Here is a 7,961-nt window from a genome sequence, read left to right as displayed (position 1 = left end):
CTTCCGGAGCACTCGCAACAATAACTGTACAGGGGAGGACAGAGATGTGAACAAAATGAGGAGTAGATCTAAGTGGCAATGATGCAGAGACTGAGCTCATTATATAGGGGCCAGCAGAGCTTGATACAACTTGTAAGAAGGACGCGCAAATGAAGCCATGGGGACAAAGAGCTGATAATCCCGCACTGAATAACAGAAAGGACGACTTACTCTACTATAACGGTAGAAGGGGGGGACTGAGGCAGAACACGCTCGTGATCAAACATGCAGCATACTGTGCATTAAAATTACACAAAGGATGATGAAATCATAGGCTATGTAACAGTGTATATGATTGATACTAGTCTATTTTAGATTAAATTAGGCTTAGTCAAGACCAAGTTACGAGTAGACGGACCTAGGTTAGCGTGGGTAATTTAAGTTTTATTTGGTACTACTAGAGAGTAGAGGTGGAAGAGAAGTGGGGGAAGGTGGTGGTGGGGGAGGGAGGGGGGGGGCAGGTATTGGAGAACTGGAGAGCCGGCGGTGGGAGAGAGGAACGGGAGAGGAAGAGGGTGGGAAAAGGAGAGGAAAAGGAGGAGGAGGAGGCAGGGTAAGATAGGGAGAGAGGGAGGAAGGGGTAGGTTTAGGGTTGTTGGAGTGAAGAGTAGAGGGAGCGAAGGGGATTACGGAATGTGTGTGTGTGTGTGTGTGTGTGTGTTGTAAAATTGTCGTGCCTAGTGAGGTGTTCAGTCTGTGTGAGTCTTTCCACACCTGTGCGTTTTCGTACACTGGAGAACGAGGGTTCTCGCCCTGCCAGGGCGTTCTTCCACTCACGTACTGCTTTGGCGGACATAAGGGGCGCTGTGATTGAACCATATTATAAAGTATGCTTGTACCCAGTCGGTTTGCACTGGCCGATTACACTTGGTTCACAGACTACACATACATCCAAAGCCACTCCAACACTATAATTACACTTACAAGCCCCGAGTCCGAATTCTCCCCAGTTTACGGTAATTCGGAGAGAGTTTAAGTAATCCTTCTACCAGCGAGAGAGAGAGAGAGAGAGAGAGAGAGAGAGAGAGAGAGAGAGAGAGAAGCAGCAGCAGCGAAAAAAAAAAAAGCATAAATACGCCGCGGTTGTGAGTATCGGTTATGTCTGAGTCGGTTACGTTAGATTCGGTTCTGACAGAGTCTGATACGTCGGGTCAGTTTTTTCTGAGTCGGTTATGTCATTCAGGTCATCGTGGTGTCCAAGGCACAGTCCATATCACAGTCCAAGTTCATAGCCAGGGTCGTCATCCAGGGTCGTCATCGTGGTGTCCAAGGCACAGTCCATATCACAGTCCAAGTTCATAGCCAGGGTCGTCATCCAGGGTCGTCATCGTGGTGTCCAAGGCACAGTCCATATCACAGTCCAAGTTCATAGCCAGGGTCGTCATCGTGGTGTCCAAGGCACAGTCCATATCACAGTCCAAGTTCATAGCCAGGGTCGTCATCGTGGTGTCCAAGGCACAGTCCATATCACAGTCCAAGTTCATAGCCAGGGTCGTCATCGTGGTGTCCAAGGCACAGTCCATATCACAGTCCAAGTTCATAGCCAGGGTCGTCATCGTGGTGTCCAAGGCACAGTCCATATCACAGTCCAAGTTCATTGCCAGGGTCGTCATCGTGGTGTCTAAGGCACAGTCCATATCACAGTCCAAGTTCATAGCCAGGGTCGTCATCCAGGGTCGTCATCGTGGTGTCCAAGGCACAGTCCATATCACAGTCCAAGTTCATAGCCAGGGTCGTCATCCAGGGTCGTCATCGTGGTGTCCAAGGCACAGTCCATATCACAGTCCAAGTTCATAGCCAGGGTCGTCATCCAGGGTCGTCATCGTGATGTCCAAGGCACAGTCCATATCACAGTCCAAGTTCATAGCCAGGGTCGTCATCGTGGTGTCCAAGGCACAGTCCATATCACAGTCCAAGTTCATAGCCAGGGTCGTCATCGTGGTGTCCAAGGCACAGTCCATATCACAGTCCAAGTTCATAGCCAGGGTCGCCATCGTGGTGTCCAAGGCACAGTCCATATCACAGTCCAAGTTCATAGCCAGGGTCGTCATCGTGGTGTCCAAGGCACAGTCCATATCACAGTCCAAGTTCATGGCCAGGGTCGTCATCGTGGTGTCCAAGGCACAGTCCATATCACAGTCCAAGTTCATAGCCAGGGTCGTCATCCAGGGTCGTCATCGTGATGTCCAAGGCACAGTCCATATCACAGTCCAAGTTCATAGCCAGGGTCGTCATCGTGGTGTCCAAGGCACAGTCCATATCACAGTCCAAGTTCATAGCCAGGGTCGTCATCGTGGTGTCCAAGGCACAGTCCATATCACAGTCCAAGTTCATAGCCAGGGTCGTCATCGTGATGTCCAAGGCACAGTCCATATCACAGTCCAAGTTCATAGCCAGGGTCGTCATCGTGGTGTCCAAGGCACAGTCCATATCACAGTCCAAGTTCATAGCCAGGGTCGTCATCGTGGTGTCCAAGGCACAGTCCATATCACAGTCCAAGTTCATAGCCAGGGTCGTCATCGTGGTGTCCAAGGCACAGTCCATATCACAGTCCAAGTTCATAGCCAGGGTCGTCATCGTGGTGTCCAAGGCACAGTCCATATCACCAAGGTTGGGGTCAATTAATTTTTATCAATTCAATTAAATTCCAATTCAACGTAAAATGTGAATTATTCAATTCAGTTCAATTCCAATTCATTTAGAAAAATAAATGTTCAATTCCAATTCAATTCAATTCATAAGCTTCTAAGTCAATTCAATTCAATTCCAATTAATTTAATAATACTTTTCAATTCCAGTTCAATTCAATAATACGTTTTCAATTCCAGTTCAATTCAATTTATAAGCCTGTCAATTCCAATTGAAGGTACTTATTTAAATCTTATGCCACCCAGGTACTCCCAGTAATATCAAGAGGAAAAATAAAACTGTTTATTCATTCACATATCTATTTTCCAAAAATTTGTCACCAACTTCAAGGTTACATACTGTATATTGTTAATATTAGATCTCAATTTTCATGTTTAACAAAGAACTTCCTTTAAATCAACAACACTGTTGCAAGTCGCAATACTATCCAATATCCTTAACATAAAACTTACTTCTGTTTTTTGGAACAAAAATTAGAATTTCAAAACTGGCCCTGGAAAAATGTTACTCAGAATTACATCTGATCATCATCAATTCTTCAAATTTTTTGTCACCTAAATTGCACCTTTCAGGCCTGAAAAGCTTGCCAGCAACAGAAAACAGTCTTTCAACAGGAGCCGATGTAGCAGGAATGGCTAGGTACTTTGTTGCAAGTATAGTGAGGATGGGAAGCTCACTTTGTTTGGCCTTCCAGTAGCCAAGGGGATCACTGTCTTCTTGTATACATGGTTGGCTGAGGTAGAGTGAAACCTCGGTTTCTGATGGTCTTGCTGTTGGTGCAGAGGACCGGTTCACCAAAGCAAAGAATTTGTTCCTTTTCATCGGTGGTGGTTCTTCAGGGGCAGTAGATGAAGAAGCCCCACACCCACTGCATGCTGCATTCAGTGCATTGTATTTCCTAGTCAGAAGGTCACGAATGTCTTCGACTTCATTGTCATGGCACCAATCCAGCTTGTAACGTGGGTCTAAGGTGGCAGCTAGCTGGAAATCCTCCATGGACTCAAACTTACTCAGGCGAGTTTCTGTAGAGGCCTGCAGTGTAGAAACAAGTTTGCACTTATGCACTTCATGAAGATTAGCTAAAGCAGCCCGAAGGCCACGGACACTGTTAATTACCAAACTACATGTCACCATGTTTTGTCCCTGAATCTGATCTGTTACGTACTCAAATGGCTCAAGTATATCACAAAGCTCTTTTATGGTGTTCAGCTCATACTGTTTCAACTTGTAAGGAGTGTCAAGTTTGTCCCACACATCAGATGAAACACGTAGCACTGACCTTATCATCATCAGCTGGCTATTCCAGCGTGTACATGTTGCCATCTGGAGCTTTAATTCATTTGATAGAACTTCTGTAGCAGTTGTTGATTTCCTACAAAAACTAACTAGCTTTGCTACTTTTGTCAGAAATTGCTTGATCTGACTATTGTTCTCCAAGCCATCTTTTACCACAAGCTGCAAAGTATGAGCAAAGCATGGACTGCGATTTGGGGGTAGATATTCATACACTGTAGACTTCGTAGGTGCTGTATCATCAGATGGAAGGGTATCTCAGACATTGACACCAAAATCATCACCATCGTCATCATCTTTAAGTTGCTCCATTGGGAAAAGAGTAAATGCCTTCACCATATTTGCTGCGTTATCTGTAACAATGGTAGTTACCTTACTCCCAACATTATAGAGGGCCATTGTTTCTTGATAAAGCTATAGATATTTTCTGAAGTATGGGCGCCTTTAAAGCGACGGCATGCCAGCATAACACTATTCATGTTGTAGTCAAGTATGAAATGACCAGTTACACCTATAAAGGACCTCATATCCCTACTGGACCACAAATCAACTGTCACACATAAACTCTGGGCTTTCTGTAACTTGGTCTTCAACCGGGACTGAACACTGTTTGACTTTTGTAGTAGAAGTACACTACTCTGATGCTTACGACTAGGCATTGAAAACTTTGGCTCTGCAGTCACCATGAGCATGCGGAATCGCTCACTATCAACCAGGGATAGAGGAAGGAAATCATGTGCAATAAAGTTCACAATACAGTTAGTAAGTTCAATCTGCCGTGAGTTGGTGGATGTCCACTTGCTTCCTTTGGTACTGCCTTTCATGAAGTTAACCATTGAGGGCTGTTGTGGATCTGCTGGTGGAATATCGAGCTTTTCATAGATTTCTGAGTGGTTCTTCTGAAAAGAAAAACAAGGGAAAATAAATTATTTAGTTTTACAAGGCTCTGAACAAAACTTCCCACCCATGTACAGAGTTTACATATAAGACTGTTAGGTGGCTTGACTGATATAAAAATGGAAATTAATCCATAGAGCTAAGCCATATTACTATGTAACCTCGCTAGAATTACAGGAGACTGCTACACTACTTCCCTCCAAAGGTGGCCATTGGCCAGCGATGGATTCGAACTACCGACCATCAGATCAGTAGCCAAGCGCTCCACCAGCCGAGCTACCCAGAGCCCCAGCTCGGTTGGTAGAGCGTTTGGTGACTGACCTGATGGTAATAGTTCAAAATCTGCTCGGTTGGTTGAGCACTCAGCAACTGATCTGATGGTCGGCAGTCCGAATCCACTACTGGCCACAGTATATTTTATAAAAAAAAAACTGTTTTTCCTTTTTCTTTTTTTTATACAACTAATACATATCTTACAACAAATAACTCTGTCTCAATCTGTTTTGGTTCAGCTTTTAAAGAGTTAGGCTAGGTTAGATAGGTACAGTACCAAAACCAAAAGCACACAAAAGAGGCTACATTACAGCATATTTTATTGAAAACCAGTTTTTCCTGTTTTCTTTTTTATACAGCTAATACATGCCTTACAACTAATAACCCTATCTCAACCTGTTTTGGTTCAGCTTCTAAGAGGTTAAGTTAGGCTAATTAGGTACCAGTACATTACCAAACCCAAAGGCACAAAAAGACAATATTACAGTATATTTTAACAAACACCTGTCTTTCCTTTTCTTTTTCATACAGCTAATACATACCTTACAACTAATAACCCTATTTCAGCCTGTTTTTGTTCAGCTTTCAAGAGGTTAGGCTAGGTTCTAGTTATCACAATACCAAACCCAAAAGCACAAAAAGATATTACAATACAGTATAGTTTATGAATGACTGCAACTGCACTAATAACTATAAATATCAAATGTGTTGACTTAAACCAAATAAACAAATACTGTAAGTACTAAGTACACTGAAAAAGTGTAAAGAAAGAGGGTAATAAAATCTCTCTCTCTCTCTCTCTCTCTCTCTCTCTCTCTCTCTCTCTCTCTCTCTCTCTCTCTCATACAGTAGTAGCCATAGTGTACTGAATATATAAAGAAATTCTTCTTAATTTCTTCTGTCTAAAATACTAATCAGGTACTACTAAAGTAACCAAATGCTCACCTCTAAATGCCTCCTGAAGTTTGATGTTGCTTTGGTAGATCCACCAACAGGCTGGTTACAGTGACGGCAAACAGCTTTAAGGTTTCCTGGTTTGCATTCACTAGAACTAGAAGGCATGTTGAAATGGCTATGTACATTTGATTTTAGTGGCATTTTTGTCACAGGATTTGTTTTTTAAAGCAGAGTAAGCCACTTATCATAGACCAGCTGCCAGTGGTTTCCACCACACTACTGAACTTTGCACGCTGGCCAACAGGGTATGGCAGGTTAGGCAGGACATGTACTGGACATGTACACACCAGCTCATCCAGGCAAACTGACAGGATTCAAACCTGCCATTCTTGAACATGACATCATACAAATTTTTTTTAAAATAATTGTAGAGACAATTATAAGGAAAAGAACACATTCTTAAATAGCCTATATTATTAAAACATAGGCTATATGTAAAGAACATAGTTTAAGTTTACCAGGCCTACTGTGATATGATTACATGAATAATGTTGCCAAACATCACAATATAATTGAAATAAAGCTATGTTATGCATACATTGTTGGCACTTGCCAAGTTGCCAGTAAACTATACAGTATTTTATAATGTCTGATCACAATATTTATTTTTTAGTAACATCAATCAATTCATATCAGTTCATTGCTATTAATTGGTATCAATTCATATCAATTCATGCTATTAATTGGTATCAATTCCAATTCAATTCTGTTTATTTCGATATCAATTCCAAATCAATTCATTTATTTTGAAAATATTTTTTTTCAATTCAGTTCAATTCCAATTCATTTCATAATTGACCCCATCCCTGCATATCACAGTCCAAGTTCATAGCCAGGGTCGTCATCGTGGTGTCCAAGGCACAGTCCATATCACAGTCCAAGTTCATAGCCAGGGTCGTCATCGTGGTGTCCAAGGCACAGTCCATATCACAGTCCAAGTTCATAGCCAGGGTCGTCATCGTGGTGTCCAAGGCACAGTCCATATCACAGTCCAAGTTCATAGCCAGGGTCGTCATCGTGATGTCCAAGGCACAGTCCATATCACAGTCCAAGTTCATAGCCAGGGTCGTCATCGTGGTGTCCAAGGCACAGTCCATATCACAGTCCAAGTTCATAGCCAGGGTCGTCATCGTGGTGTCCAAGGCACAGTCCATATCACAGTCCAAGTTCATAGCCAGGGTCGTCATCGTGGTGTCCAAGGCACAGTCCATATCACAGTCCAAGTTCATAGCCAGGGTCGTCATCCAGGGTCGTCATCGTGGTGTCCAAGGCACAGTCCATATCACAGTCCAAGTTCATAGGCAGGGTCGTCATCAGGGCACCTCAGCTGTCACCTGGTTAAGGGCAGCAACTGGGAGGGGAGGGAAGGGGGAGGGGAGGGCAGATCCATGATTCATGACGCACCCAGGTCCCGGACCCTGGAATGATGTCACTCCTCATTTCATTGGATTTACAGCAAGGGGATGGGAGGGGAGGAGAGGGGTGGGTAGGGGAGGGCAGATCCATGATTCATGACCCACCCAGGTCCCGGATCCTGGTGTGATGTCACTCCTCATTTCACTGCAGGGGGAAGGGAGGGGAGGAGAGGGGGAGGAAGGAGGTAAGGAAGGGAACATGATCACTCACACACACGTCACATCCCGGATCACGGCCTGTCTCCCGTTCCGTGATTCGTGGCACACCGAGGTTCCGGGCCCCAGATGACACCACTCCTCACTTCCCGGAAAGGTCAAGCTTTCCCCGTTCCGCGACCACACACACGTACAAATATACATACACACACACACACACATACAAATATACTTTTACAAATATACATACACACACACACACACACATAGTACACACTCACA

The 7,961-nt window shown here is 43.9% G+C and overlaps 1 pseudogene; it reads right to left on the bottom strand.

Moving 5' to 3' along the window:
* Window positions 1-3,192: 3,192 nt before the first annotated feature.
* LOC145389519 (E3 SUMO-protein ligase ZBED1-like) lies at window positions 3,193-6,249 on the bottom strand (annotated as a pseudogene).
* Window positions 6,250-7,961: the final 1,712 nt, after the last annotated feature.

The sequence above is a fragment of the Coenobita brevimanus genome, unplaced genomic scaffold, assembly GCF_032717465.1.
Source record: "Coenobita brevimanus isolate Jiangsu-jjx unplaced genomic scaffold, ASM3271746v2 jjx.HiC_scaffold_119, whole genome shotgun sequence".
Lineage (NCBI taxonomy): Eukaryota > Metazoa > Arthropoda > Malacostraca > Decapoda > Coenobitidae > Coenobita > Coenobita brevimanus.
Note: the sequence above shows the minus strand (reverse complement) of the source record. Positions and strands in the feature narration are given on the sequence as shown.